The 14,696-nt window shown below is 43.0% G+C and overlaps 1 protein-coding gene across 3 annotated transcripts in view; it reads left to right on the top strand.

Annotated features, from left to right (window-relative positions):
• The window catches only part of WWP1 (WW domain containing E3 ubiquitin protein ligase 1), a 171,134-nt gene that overhangs the window by 54,709 nt on the left and 101,729 nt on the right, over positions 1-14,696 (top strand). The gene's annotated exons all lie outside the window — the stretch shown is intronic.

Genomic DNA, 14,696 nt, shown 5'->3' with positions numbered 1-14,696 from the left:
CATCCAACTTTGTTACCGACAGAAGGATTTACAACCCCCAGCGGGGATCTGAACCCACTCCACTAGATTCTTATAAACCTCAGCCTTTCTAAACAATGTACTGATCATGGACATATGCAAAGTGGCCACCTGGGCATCTGCACACACCTTCGCAGAACACTACGCAATCAACCAGAGCTTGAGATTGGATGCATTGTTATGACTTATTATATTGTCATCAATTATCCATGCAACTTCAAAGCCCCTTTTGCCACTGAGGAGCAGCACCCACAGAGACACTCCTCGAAGAAAAGCAATAACCGTGAGCAATAACTGAGGTTCTTTGAGATGGGTGTCCCTGTGGGTGCTCCACTACTCACCATCTTGGCCTCTACTTTAGAATTCAATTTCTGGACTATGCAGTAGAGAAGGAACTGAAGGGGGTCTGGTTGCACGGTGCTAGATAGACGCTGACAGAGGCGCAAGCCTGGGTCGTGCATGTGCTCTCTCAGACGAGCACTGCTGCTGAAATTCTCTTATTAAAGGCCCAGGGACACACATTCACCTGAAGTGGAGCACCCAGAGGGACACCCATCTCGAAGAACCTCCGTTACAGCACAGGGGAGTAACCACCTCTTCTGGGCTTGAGGAAATTCAGTGCATTCATACATCAATTCACGTTCAGAATGATAACCCTTACCTCAATAATCTTATCTCTAAATCTAAACTGCATCTGTTGATCTCTAGGATGCATATTTCAATCCACCCAGCCCACAGGATATTCCAAAGATGTATAATCGGGGCTTCATATTTCCAGTACTGAGTCCTACCATTCAAGTTATCAGTAGCCTCTGTAGTCTTCATAATGGCTTGCTATACTGGCAGAACATTTAAGGAGACAAGACATACAAGTTTGCTCTTACCTAAACAACAGACTTCTTTGAGGGAGCTCTTCTCAGCAGGTCACAGACAGCATTCATCATATAGCTCTTCACCACATTGGGGCTCAAATTCATCAAGAAAAAGTAAAGCTTAGTGACAACCCAGAAGACGGAATTTATAGGGGCACTTCTAGAGTCTTATGGCAGCAAGAGAATACTCTATTTAGACCAGATTCCAGGCTATGGCAGATCTCATAGATCAGTTAGAAAGTCATTCTCAGACAATAGTGAGGATATATCCAAGGTTGCTGGGTCAGCTGGCCTCATGCATATTCACCACAGAACATGTCGGTTTTCACCTCTGGTGTATGTAGGGGTCACTGAAGTCCATATACCTGCTGAAAAAGTTCCACGTTGACATGTGAGCTCAAATTTCTCGAACCCCTAATGCCATTAAATTGGTGGAAGAATGCTGTTCAGGTATGCAGGATTCTCTCTAATTCTACCCACAAAGATCGTAGGAACATACGCCTCCAACATTTACACCAGCATCAAACTCAAGGTTGTGTGAGGAATCTCGTCTGCACATAAATATCCCAGAGCTCATGGCAAAGCCTGTGGAATTAGTACATCTGTCATCAGATCACTCCAAAAGCCATACATCCGTTAAGATTGCAGAACACATTAACAAATCACCTGAGGAGGCAATTTTTATGCAACTCCAAGTGGCAGTAAAGGATTCTGTTATTCAGAGGGTTTTTCATAGGTGGAGTCACCCGAAAGTAATATTTGCCACAGACATACTTTTTGTTTATCATTCTTGGGCAGAGGGCGGGACTAAGCACTATATCATCCTCGGATGTATTCCTTGTCTCTTGGGCACCTGGAGTAATGTACGTGAATTTAGGAAATTCAGGCAAGAGGCTGATATAATGATCCTCATAACACCAGTTTGGTCCAGGCAATTCTAGTACCCAAATCTCTTGAGGCTCTTGGTTCAATCTCCAGTAACACTTCTTGTGGCTCCAGACATAACTTCCCAGAATGGGACCTTCTAACATCCAAAGCCTGGATGCCGGTTGGTTAATTACAGTAGAGAGATTTTGATCTAAAATGTTCCGAACAGTCTCATCCAAAGCGGGAAAGTTTCTGCAAGAGGATTTATGTAGTGAAGTGGAAAAGGTTCTCTGTCTGGGCAGAATAACGTCACCCCTCTCTCACAGAGTCTGATGTTCCTCATATTTTGGATGACTTCCTGTCATTGAAAAATTCAGGACTTTTGATCAGTTCTATAACAGTGCACCTGCTGATTATATCAGTCTACTCTCCCCCTGTCCAAGATCACTTGGTATTTTTCATAGTTGGATTCCCTATGGATTTAATGTATGTATTCCCAGTGCAGGAACCCCCTCTGTTATGGAATCACAGTGTGGCTCTAGCTGGGTTGATTGAGTCCCCCTTTTCTAGTTTTTGGCATCATGCTTCTTACATATCTGTCAATGCAAACAGGCCTCTTAGTGACAGTTATTTCAGCCTGCAGGGTAGGTAAATTATAAGCACTCATGATGGACCCTTTTTATACTATTTTCTGTAAAGACAAGGTCATGTTCACACCCTAGCTTACATTTCTTCCCAAACTGATTTCCAACTTCCACTTAAACTTGATTATACTTACCCTGTTTTCTTTCCTAAGCCCTACTCTAGCCAAGGGGGATTTAGGAGGTCACACCTTGGATGTACTCAGATACTTGTCATTCTACCTGGGTAGAACTAAATTCTTTCCCTGAAACTATTTACTGCCTTTGCAAAGAGAATGAAGGTTCAAGCGATGTCTTCCCAAAGATTATCAAAATGGGTCTTGGATTACTTTAAACTCCTGTTATCGGCTAGTTAGTTTAGAACCTTCTGGGCAGATCAAGCCTCTTTCCACTTGAGCACAAGCAGCTTCTGAGGCTTCTTTTAGAAATGTTCCTACCTCCAATACATGTAGAGCTGCTGCTTGGGGATCAGTACATACTTTTACTAAATATTCTTTTGTAGAGGCATCTAGGTCAGTTGCCTGTTTTTGTACAGCTGTCTTCATCTTTATTCATATAGACACGAATCACCCACCTCTGATATATCAAAGTAAAGCTTGCGAGTCTCGTAGAGTGGAATGTATTTGGGTAAGCACTCAAAGAAGGATTATTGATCTTACAGTAGCTGTGGCTTTTAGAGATGTTGTCCATACATATTCCATTACCTTCCCTCCTTTTCTTCTACTGCAGAGTCTAGTACCACATGGATTCTCTGTTGTCAATGAATTGAGGGTTGGTTGGCCTTATTGCACTTTGTACTCCCTTGGGTGCGGGGCATGAAGGCACTCAAGGTATTGAGTGCTGCCCCAACAGATGCATCTGGCCAAAAAGTTCCAACTGAGTGCATGGGGTACATGCACACCAAAAGTAAAATATATACATAAGGATACCACATCTGGAAGAACCACAGTTATTGTTAGGTAAGTGACTATTCTATCATTTAAAAACAAAGTAAATCTTTAGTCTTTTCCTTGCAGAAATAGGTGTCCAAAATGGAAACTGAGGATGCTATGCAAAAATCTACCAGAAGGTTTGCAGGGAGGGCCAGTGAAATTCCTAAGGCTACATGGAGATCCTCACTTCCATGCAGACCTTAGGAGGCCCACAGGAAAGTGAGGGGGCCCCTGATCTCTCTCATTCTCACTCTTTCCCAAGCTAAGGCATAACTAAACGAAAAGATTATTTTGAATGACAAATCGGCCATACTTAAGGCTAAGAGGTAGTTACAGGTATTTTTGGTAAAAGTCATGGACAGGTCATGGGCAATAAATAAAAATTCATGGCCCGTGACCCGTCCATGACTTTTACTAAAAATATCTCTGACTAAATATATCTCTGACTAAATCTCTACTTCTGGGGTCCCGCTGCTCCGGGGGGACCCCAGCTGGGGGGCGGGGAGGGCTGCTCCAATGCTGGTTGACTGCCCCTGGCCACTGTTCCTGGGGAACCACTCTCCAGATGGCCTCCAGCTGCCCTGGAACCGCTGCTGCTCCGGCGGTTCCCAGGCACCCCCCAGGCCACTGCTCGGGAGCTTCCCAGAGTCAGCCACACTGGCTGCTGTTCCAGCTGTCCCTGGAGCCATCTGCCTGGGGCCGCCCGAGCAGCGGCTGGTGCGGCTGGCCCGGGGCAGTCCCAGGGACCAATGCTCAGATGCTCCGTGGGGCCTCCCCCAAGGACCGCTGCTTGGGCAGTCCCCGGAGCCAGTCGCACCAGCCGCTGCTCAGGCGGTCCCCAGAGCCAACTGCCCAGGGCTGCCCAAGCAGTGGCCAGTGCAGCTGGTTCTGGGTTGGCCCCCAGGACCACTGCTCGTGTGGTCGATGGGACCAGCTGCACCAGCCACTGCTCGGGCGGTTCCCAGAGCTAGTTGGCCCGGAGCCTTTTGAGCAGTGGTCAGTGCGGCTGGCCACGGGGACTGCCAGTCATGCCAACTGCTCGGGTGGCTCTAGAGGCAGCCACACCAGCCTCTGCGGAAGTCACAGAGGTTGCAGAAAGTCATGGAATCTGTAACTTCTGCTACCTCCATTAAAGAATCGGAGCCTTAGCCATACTCAGTCTTCCACAGGCATATAAGTTTCAAACAGCAGCAGAACCACTGAGATTTCACTGCACATGAGAAAAAAGTCCACAGGAAGACTATGCAGGGGTAGTCTACACCCCAAATATTATAGCAATAATGACCTTCCATAAAAGGTTAGATTCTGAATCTGTTCTTCATCCATTGGATGTATTCATTTCCTCTGTAAGTTATGCATACACCATCAGAACTTTGACAGTGGTGTCCATCAAGATTGTGTGCAGACCCTGCTTAATTTCATGTGCCCCACCTCCAAACTTCTTATATTAGGGAGCTTAGCCACAGCTGTCATTCAGTTCCTTCCGACTACCATAGACCTTGAGCAAGAACTCAGTGGTGTTAAGTTACCCTGTTGCGTCCCATGTAGGGAATTTCTAGGTATGTCTTTTTCATTTTAACTAATTAGCTAGTTTGTCTAATTTTAATAGTGTTAAAAGATGGCAATAAGTGTGCCCACAACTTGAGCCTTGTTAGGCCTTTTTTCTTTGAGCCTCTCCTGCTTAGGGTTGGGCCTTCCTTCTTGTTTCAAGGCATGTACGAAGTCCAGTATTAAACCATGTCCTTTCAGTGAGGTCACCATGTCTTGGTTGAAACGAGTGCAGTATCTGCTGATTCAGCTGGGGCAGAGGCATGATCCTGAATGCTGCTCCATATGTTGGGCTTTTTCCAAATGCACATGTTGAATTCAAGAGCTACCTCAAACTGCAACTGTTGGAGGGAGCCACGAAGGCCTTTTTTCCCAGTACCAAGCATTTGAGGATCTTGGTGATTGAGGCCTTAATCCCAATGTGTCAAATCTGATGCCAGCAGTCAAGATGGCTCCAGGCTTGAAGAAAACTCTGATGTCTTAAACACTCTAGAACTTTAGCCAGTACAGGAGCCACTAAAGGCAAAGGTCATTTCAGACAGCTTTTGAGAAGTTCTTCAAACTGGTGCCACTTTCTTAAATCTAGCATTTAAGCTTGGAAAGGGGCCAGTTTTATCATAGCAACACTGCATCAGTTTCTTTATGGAGTCTGTGACGGGTTCGATCACAGAAACCCCCTTGGGACTGTCACCTGATGTGCTGACACTATCTCTGAGCCCGTTTTCTCTGCCAGTTTGGGCCTCCAGAACCCTGCCTTGTTGAGCCAGGCATGCCAGTCTGCTCCAACACAGACCCAGGGTCTGAACCACGCGCCCCAGAGCTGCAGACTTAACTGAAAACAGCTTAAGAAGTGCTCCTGTTTCCAGCACCCAGACACCCAGCTCCCAATGGGATCCAAACCCTAAATGAATCCTTTACACTCTGTATAAAGTTTATACAGGATAAACTCATGAATTGTCCGCCGTCTATAACACAGAGAGAGATATGCACAGCTGTTTGCTCCCCCAGGTATTAATTACTTACTCTGGGTTAATTAATAAGCAAAAGTGATTTTATTAAGTATAAAAAGTAGGATTTAAGTGGTTTCAAGTAATAACAGACCGAACAAAGTAAGTTACCAAGCAAAATAAAACAAAACATGCAAGTCTAAGCCTAATACATTAAGAAACTGATTACAGATAAAAATCTCACCCTCAGAGATGTTCCAATAAGCTTCTTTCACAGACTGGACTTCCTCCTAGACTGGGCCCAATCCTTTCCCCTGGTACAGTTCTTGTTAGCTCCAGCTCTGGTAGTAAATAGGGCATTTTTCATGGCTGGAACCCATTTTGTTCAGTTCCACCCCCTTATAGAGCTTTGGCACAAGGCAGGAATCTTTTGTCTTTCTGGGTTCCCATCCCTCCTCCTAAATGGAAAAGCACCAGGTTTAAGATAGATTCCAGTACCAGGTGACATGGTCATGTGTCCTGTGAGACCCCAGGTCTTCATTCTTCCTGGCCTGACTCACAGGAAGGCTTGCAAGTAAACAGCCATTGACAACCAATTGTCCTAGTTGATGGGAGCCATCAAGATTCCAAACCACCATTAATGGCCTACACTTTGCATAATTACAGTAGGACCTCAGGTTTCAGAGTAGCAGCCGTGTTCGTCTGTATCTTTAAAAAGAACAGGAGTACTTGTGGCACCTTAGAGACTAACAAATTTATTTGAGCATAAGCTTTCGTGGGCTACAGCCCATTTCATCGGATGCATGCAGTGGAAAATGCAGTAGGACGATTTTATATACACAAAGAACATGAAACAATGGGTGTTACCATGCACAGTATAACGAGAGTGATCAGTTAAGGTGAGCTATTATCAGCAGGAGAGGAAAAAAAACCTTTTGTAGTGATAATCAAGATGGGCCATTTCCAGCAGTTGACAAGAATGTGTGAGGAACAGTAGGGGGGAAAAATAAACATGGGGAAATAGTTTTACTTTGTGTAATGACACATCTGCTCCCAGTCTTTATTCAAGCCTAATTTAATGGTGTCCAGTTTGCAAATTAATTCTAATTCAACAGTCTCTCGTTGGAGTCTGTTTTTGAAGGTTTTTTTGTTGTAATATTGCGACTTTTAGGTCTGTAATCAAGAAATCATTACACAAAATAAAACTACTTCCCCATGTTTGTTCCCCCCCCACCTCCGCACTGTTCCTCACATGTTCTTGTCAACTTCTGGAAATGGCTCATCTTGATTATCACTACAAAAGGTTTTTTTTCCCCTCCTGCTGGTAATAGCTCACCTTAACTGATCACTCTCCTTATAGTGTGCATGGTAACACCCATTGTTCCATGTTCTATGTGTATATAAAATTGTCCTACTGTATTTTCCACTGCATGCATCCGATGAAGTGGGCTGTAGCCCACGAAAGCTTATGCTCAAATAAATTTGTTAGTCTCTAAGGTGTCACAAGTACTCCTGTTCTTTTAGTAGGACCTCAGAGTTATATTTTCATATTTCTAGTTTCAGATGCAAGAATGATACATTTATACAAATAAGATGGCCACACTCAGTAGATTATAAGCTTTGTAATGATACCTTACAAAAGACCTTTTGCATGAAGCATATTCCAGTTATGTTATATTCACACTCGTTAACATATTTTCGTAAAATCACATGGAGTGCAATGTCACAGAATCTACATAGCAGGTGTTCCCTGGCATGATGATTCCCCCTTACAGCCAAGAGTCTCAAGACTCAGCACAATCTTGTGATCTGAATGGGGCCAAAATAGGTTGAGTGTCAGTAGCATACGCTTGAAAATGCCCCGAAAAGAGAGAAGGGAAGACCAGCAAGGATTCCTTGCTAGCAACCACAGAAAAAGAGCTGGATGTAGAGGAGCTGCAAAAGTGCCTTGTGCTTAGAATCATAGAATATCAGGGTTGGAAGGGACCTCAGGAGGTCATCTAGTCCAACCCCCTGCTCAAAGCAGGACCAATCCCCAATTAAATCATCCCAGCCAGGGCTTTGTCAAGCCTGACCTTAAAAACTTCTAAGGAAGGAGATTCTACCACCTCCCTAGGTAACGCATTCCAGTGTTTCACCACCCTCCAGGTGAAAAAGTTTTTCCTAATATCCAATCTAATCCTCCCCCACTACAACTTGAGACCATTACTCCTTGTCCTGTCCTCTTCTACCACTGAGAATAGTCTAGAACCATCCTCTCTGGAACCAGCTCTCAGGTAGTTGAAAGCAGCTATCAAATCCCCCCTCATTCTTCTCTTCTGCAGACTAAACAATCCCAGTTCCCTCAGCCTCTCCTCATAAGTCATGTGTTCCAGACCCCTAATCATTCTTGTTGCCCTTCGCTGGACTCTCTCTAATGTATCCACATCCTTCTTGTAGTGTGTGGCCCAAAAGTGGACACAATACTCCAGATGAGGCCTCACCAATGTCGAATAGAGGGGGACGATCACGTCCCTCGATCTGCTGGCTATGCCCCTACTTATACATCCCAAAATGCCATTGGCCTACAAGGCAACAAGGGCACACTGTTAACTCATATCCAGCCTCTTGTCCACTGTCACCCCTAGGTCCTTTTCCGCAGAACTGCTGCCTAGCCATTCGGTCCCTAGTCTGTAGCTGTGCATTGGGTTCTTCCGTCCTAAGTGCAGGACCCTGCACTTATCCTTATTGAACCTTATCAGATTTCTTTTGGCCCAATCCTCCAATTTGTCTAGGTCCCTCTGTATCCTATCCCTGCCCTCCAGCGTATCTACCACTCCTCCCAGTTTAGTATCATCCGCAAATTTGCTGAGAGTGCAATCCACACCATCCTCCAGATCATTTATGAAGATATTGAACAAAACCGGCCCCAGGACCGACCCCTGGGGCACTCCACTTGACACCGGCTGCCAACTAGACATGGAGCCATTGATCATTACCCATTGAGCCCGAAAATCTAGCCAACTTTCTACCCACCTTATAGTGCATTCATCCAGCCCATACTTCTTTAACTTGCTGACAAGAAGACTGTGGGAGTCAAAAGCTTTGCTAAAGTCAAGAAACAATACATGCACTGCTTTCCCTTCATCCACAGAACCAGTAATCTCATCATAGAAGGCGATTAGATTAGTCAGGCATGACCTTCCCTTGGTGAATCCATGCTGACTGTTCCTGATCACTTTCCTCTCATGTAAGTGCTTTAGGTTTGATTCTTTGAGGACCTGCTCCATGATTTTTCCGGGGACTGAGATGAGGCTGACTGGCCTATAGTTCCCAGGATCCTCCTTCTTCCCTTTTTTAAAGATGGGCAGTACATTAGCCTTTTTCCAGTCATCTGGGACTTCCCCCGTTTGCCACGAGTTTTCAAAGATAATGGTCTATGGCTCTGCAATCACAGCCGCCAATTCCTTTAGCACTCTCGGATGCAACGCGTCCGGCCCCATGGACTTGTGCACGTCCAGCTTTTCTAAATAGTCCCTAACCACCTCTTTCTCCACAGAGGGCTGGCCATCTACTCTCCATGCTGTGATGCCCAGCGCAACAGTCTGGAACCTGACCTTGTTCGTGAAGACAGAGGCAAAAAAAGCATTGAGTGCATTAGCTTTTTCCACATCCTCTGTCACTAGGTTGCCTCCCTCATTCAGTAAGGGGCCCACACTTTCCTTCACCTATGTCTAAACTTGGGATCTCTGTCTTAATGCAGCTTTATTGATGAAATTGTGATTTCTGTGGCATTAAGGGTTTTGGGTTGGGATTTAAATTCCAGAAAAATAAATCAATCTTATTTTCATGTGACTGCAGTTGGTCATTAAACACAGACTTTTTCATATGCTGATGTCCATAATCCTGTTTGCATAGTCTGTAGTCTAGAGCAGAGCAATCTGAAAGATTTGTATGAAGAACATACACATAGATAAGAATTCTAATTCCTACATTAACAGAAGTAAGTTTGAGTTGTTTTTCAAACTCATACGTTTGAGTCAAGAGAACTCTTCCTTCTGTGGAAGTTTTTTCACATATATACACCATAACATCACAAGTAGTGGTGTATTTGGGTTTGCTAGGCCTAATATTTGCGTAATTAAATACTATAGAGAACCATATACAATGAGCTTACTTATTAAGACATTTTGGGGCTGAATTATTTTGATATTTTTCTTTTTTAACCGGAAGACTAATAGTGGTAAGTAGAACTGAGAAAATAATGGATTTTTTTGCTTGAGGGACTGAACCACAAAATCCAGTGGGGAAGAAATGGGCCGGGGGGACCAAGTTCAATTTGAATTGAAACAAATTTTTCCTGAAACTGAAAAATTTGGGTGGGGGGAATTACATTTACCCAGATGTTTCAGGTCAGTCCAAAACACATTTTTTCATCATTTTGGTTCATTTAGGCAGTTTTCAAGTGGTGGTCATCTTTTTGGGGGGGGGAGGGTGTAAAAATTGGCCAAGTTTGAGTTTCAAATGCTGTTTCTAAATGTTTTGACATAGTATAAATAAAATGTTTTTTGTTTTTGTTTTTTCCTCAATTTTTGCCTTGGTCTGGGCTATTTGTCTAATGTTATCCATATTTGTGAGTAGTTTTCAAGTATCAAAACAGAATTTTTCAGCGAAAAATCTGTCAAATTTTTTTTTGCCCAGCTCTAGTAACAAGGTGATTGTGAGTAGTATACAATCTTCTGTAGTAGTATACCCTCCTATTGCAGAAGTCACAAAATGATGAAATAATTATTAGGATGAAAAAGGAGGAAACCGTACTGAAAACTGGCAAATTAATCTTGTCCTTCCACTGCTGTTTGCAATATTAATTAAAGTGTATTGGCCAAAAACATAATTGGGGAGAAAAGATAACGAAAATAAATATTTCTGTTCTTTATCAGAGGTGCGGGGAACAGATGTAGTCACGCCTGAGAACATTCATTTGATTCTACTAGCATCTCAGGAGGATGTTAAACAGCAACTATTAAAGCAGGTTAGAGTTGGTTGAGGAGCTTGCTGGACGTCTTGGAACACTGGGGACGCTACAAAAGACTGGAAAAAAGCTACAGTTGTGCCAGTGTTTAAAAAGGATAAATGGGATGACCCTGACCTGGGTAATTATAGGCTTGTCAGTCTGACCTCAATTTCAGGCAGGATAATAGAGTGTCTGATACAGGACTCGATTAATAAAGAATTAAAGTAGAGTAATATAACTAATGCCAGTCAAGCTGGGTTTATGGAATATAGTTTCACAGGATATAACTCGATACTTTTTTTTATGGGATTACAAGTTTAGTTGATGGTGATAATGGTGTTCTAATATACTTAGACTTCTGTAAGGCATTTGACTTGATACCGCATGACATTTTGATTTAAAAAAAAAAAATCCCAGAACAATATAAAATTAACATGGCACACATTAAATGGATTAAAGCTGGTTAACTGATAGGTCTCAAAATGACACGTTTCAGAGTAACAGCCGTGTTAGTCTGTCTTTGCAAAAAGAAAAGGAGTACTTGTGGCACTTTAGAGACTAACCAATTTATTTGAGCATGAGCTTTCGTGAGCTACAGCTCACTTCATCGGATGCATACCGTGGAAACTGCAGTAGTAGGTCTCAAAATGTAATTTTAAAAGGAGAATCGTCATTGAGCGAATGTGTTTATAGTGAAGTCCTGCAGGAATTGGGTCTTAGCCCTAGACTATTTAAACATTTTTATCATGATTTGGAAAAAAACATCAAATCATCACTGATAAAGTTTGCAGGTGACACAAAAATTGGGGGAATGTGCAAGAATGAAGAGTTCAGGTCACTGAGCGATCTGGATTGCTTGGTAAGATGGATAGAAACAAACAGTATGCTCTAGGAATTATTTTGGGCAAGTTCTAAAAACATATGAATGGCCAGACCAATGGCGTGTCTAGCCCACTATCCTGTCTTCTGACAGTGGCCAATGCAAGATGCTTGAAAGGGAATGAACAGCACAAGGGCAATCATCCAGTGATCCATCCCCAGTTGTCCAGTCCCGGCATTTGGCAGTCAAAGTCTTGGGGACACCCACAGCATGGGGTTGCATCCCTGATCATCATGGCTAATAGCTATCCTCCATGAACTTTTCTAATTCTGTTTTGAATCCAGTTATAGTTTTGGTCTGCACAGCATTCCCTGGCAGCGAGTTCCACAGGTTAGCTGAGTGTTGTGCAAAGAAGTACTTCCTTTTGTTTGTTTTAAACCTGTTGCCTGTTAATTTCATTCGGTGACCTCTGGTTCTTGTGCTATGTGAAGGGTTAAATAACCCTTACTTTCTCCACACCATTCATAATTTTATAGACCTCTATCACATTCTCCCTTATGTTAGGGAGCTTATTCCTTCACCCACTTGCTTCCCTGGTCCTTCTCTCATGAACAGAGAGCAACAATACCCGAAGTCCAAAGGTGCAAACAATTCGATGTTTATTGGGGTGAACTTCCAGCAAGCATGATTCCAGTTTCCTTCTTTAATGTCCCCCTTCCCATCTCTGACACCACAGAGCCTTACATCTGTGTCCCTGTTCTCATTCCTGCCCTTAGCCAAACATGATTCCAATTTCCCCTCCCCCATTCTCCGTTCCCATTTTCCACCCACACACACACACACCCACCCACCCACTCACTCACTTCCTGATTCACTGCAGACTATATAGTAAAACTTGAGTTCTGCTTAGCTATACCTTAACCAGTCATTTTCCTGAAATTTAACTAACCAGTCCTAACATATTGTAACATGATCATGTAACCAATTATATCCCAGCACCTTAATTAGTTTACACCCAGCATAATTAATTATACAACAGACAGAAACAATCACAGAACCAGACAGAGATTATACAGACAAACAATGGCAAAGTGGGAACTATAATGACAAAACAATACAGAAGTGAGGATTTCACATCCCAGCTATTGATAAGTGAGTTCTTGCCAGACAGGATGCTATCAAACTAAGTTTCCTTTTACATCTTCTAGGCACTTCCCTTTCTCTGGAGGCGATAGGAATACAATCCTGTCCTGATAATGCCTAACAGCCCAATAGCACCTTATTTCAATGTGACTTGGTTGGAATGTGAGGATGTGACCCTACACTTCCCAGCTTATGGCTGCCTCTGTTGCTTAGCCAGAGATCTCAGCCTAAGAACAGGGCCTTAGACTGTCACAATAAGAGAAGGACCTTACACTGGCAGACAGTGATTTTTATTCTTTCTTTTATACCTCTATAACTAGCCAAGTGATAAGAATACACCTAAATTCTTAGAGTATAGGCCTTTACAGACAGGCCTGAATATCTATGTCCTAACACCTTAGTTGTCTCTTTTCTATGCTGAACAATCCCAATCTTTTTAATCTTTCCTCATATGGAAGCTGTTTTATATGCTGAATCATATTTTTTGCCCTTTGAACTTTTTCCATTTCTAATATATCTTTTTTGAGCTGGGGCAACCAGAACTGCATGCAGTATTCAAAGTGTGGGAATACCATGGATTAATATAGTGGCATTATGATATTTTCTATTTTATTATGTATCCCTTTCCTAATGGATCCTAACGTTGTTAGCTTTTTTAACTGCTGCACATTGAGTGGATGGTTTGAGAGAACTATCCATAATGATTCTAAGATCTCTTTCTTGAGCGGTAACAGCTAATTTAGACCCCCATCACTCTGTATGTTTAGTTGGGATTATGTTTTCCGATGTGCATTACTTTGCATTTATCAGCATTGAATTTCATTTGCCATTTTGTTGCCCAGTTCACCCATTTTTGTGATATCCCTTTGGATTCTGCTTTGGATTTAACTATCTCAAACAATTTTGTGCCATCTGCAAACTCTGCCACCTCGCTGTTTACCCTTTTTCCAGACTATTTATTAATATATTGAACAGCATTAGTCCCAAGACAGATCCCTCGGGGACATGGCTATTTACCTCACTCCATTCTGAAAACTGACCATTTATTTCTACCCTTTATTTCCTATCTTTTAACCAGTTACTGATCCACAAGAAGACCTTCCCTCTTATGCCATGATGGCTTACTTAGTTTAAGAGTCTTTGGTGAGGAATCTTGTCAAAGGCTTTCTGAGAGTCCAAATACACTATATCCACTAGAAAAAAGAAAAGGAGTACTAGTGGCACCTTAGAGACTAACCAATTTATCTGAGCATAAGCTTTCGTGGGCTACAGCCCACTTCATCGGATGCATTCAGTGGAAAATACAGTGAGGAGATTTATATACACACAACATGAAAAAATGGGTGTTATCATACACACTGTAAGGAGAGTGATCACTTCAGATGAGCTATTACCAGCAGGAGAGCGGGTGGGGGGACGACGAACCTTTTGTAGTGATAATCAAGGTGGGCCATTTCCAGCAGTTAACAGGAACATCTGAGGAACTGGGGTGGGGGGGTGGGAGGGGATAAACATGGGGAAATAGTTTTACTTTGTGTAATGACACATCCACTCCCAGTCTCTATTCAAGCCTAAGTTAATTGTATCCAGTTTGCAAATTAATTCCAATTCAGCAGTCTCTCCTTGGAGTCTGTTTTTGAAGTCTTTTTGTTGTAATATTGCGACCTTTAGGTCTGTAATCGAGTGACCAGAGAGATGGAAGTGTTCTCCGACTGGTTTTTGAATTTATAATTCCTGACGTCTGATTTGTGTCCATTTATTCTTTTACGTAGAGACTGTCCAGTTTGACCAATGTACATGGCAGAGGGGCATTCCTGGCACATGATGGCATATATCACATTGGTAGATGTGCAGGTGAACGAGCCTCTGAAAGTGTGGCTGATGTGATTAGGCCCTGTGATGGTGTCCCCTGAAT

This window comes from Eretmochelys imbricata, chromosome 2 (genome assembly GCF_965152235.1).
Source record: "Eretmochelys imbricata isolate rEreImb1 chromosome 2, rEreImb1.hap1, whole genome shotgun sequence".
Taxonomy (NCBI): domain Eukaryota; kingdom Metazoa; phylum Chordata; order Testudines; family Cheloniidae; genus Eretmochelys; species Eretmochelys imbricata.
The sequence above is the reverse complement of the archived record's forward strand: the minus strand, read 5'-3'. Positions and strand labels throughout refer to the sequence as shown.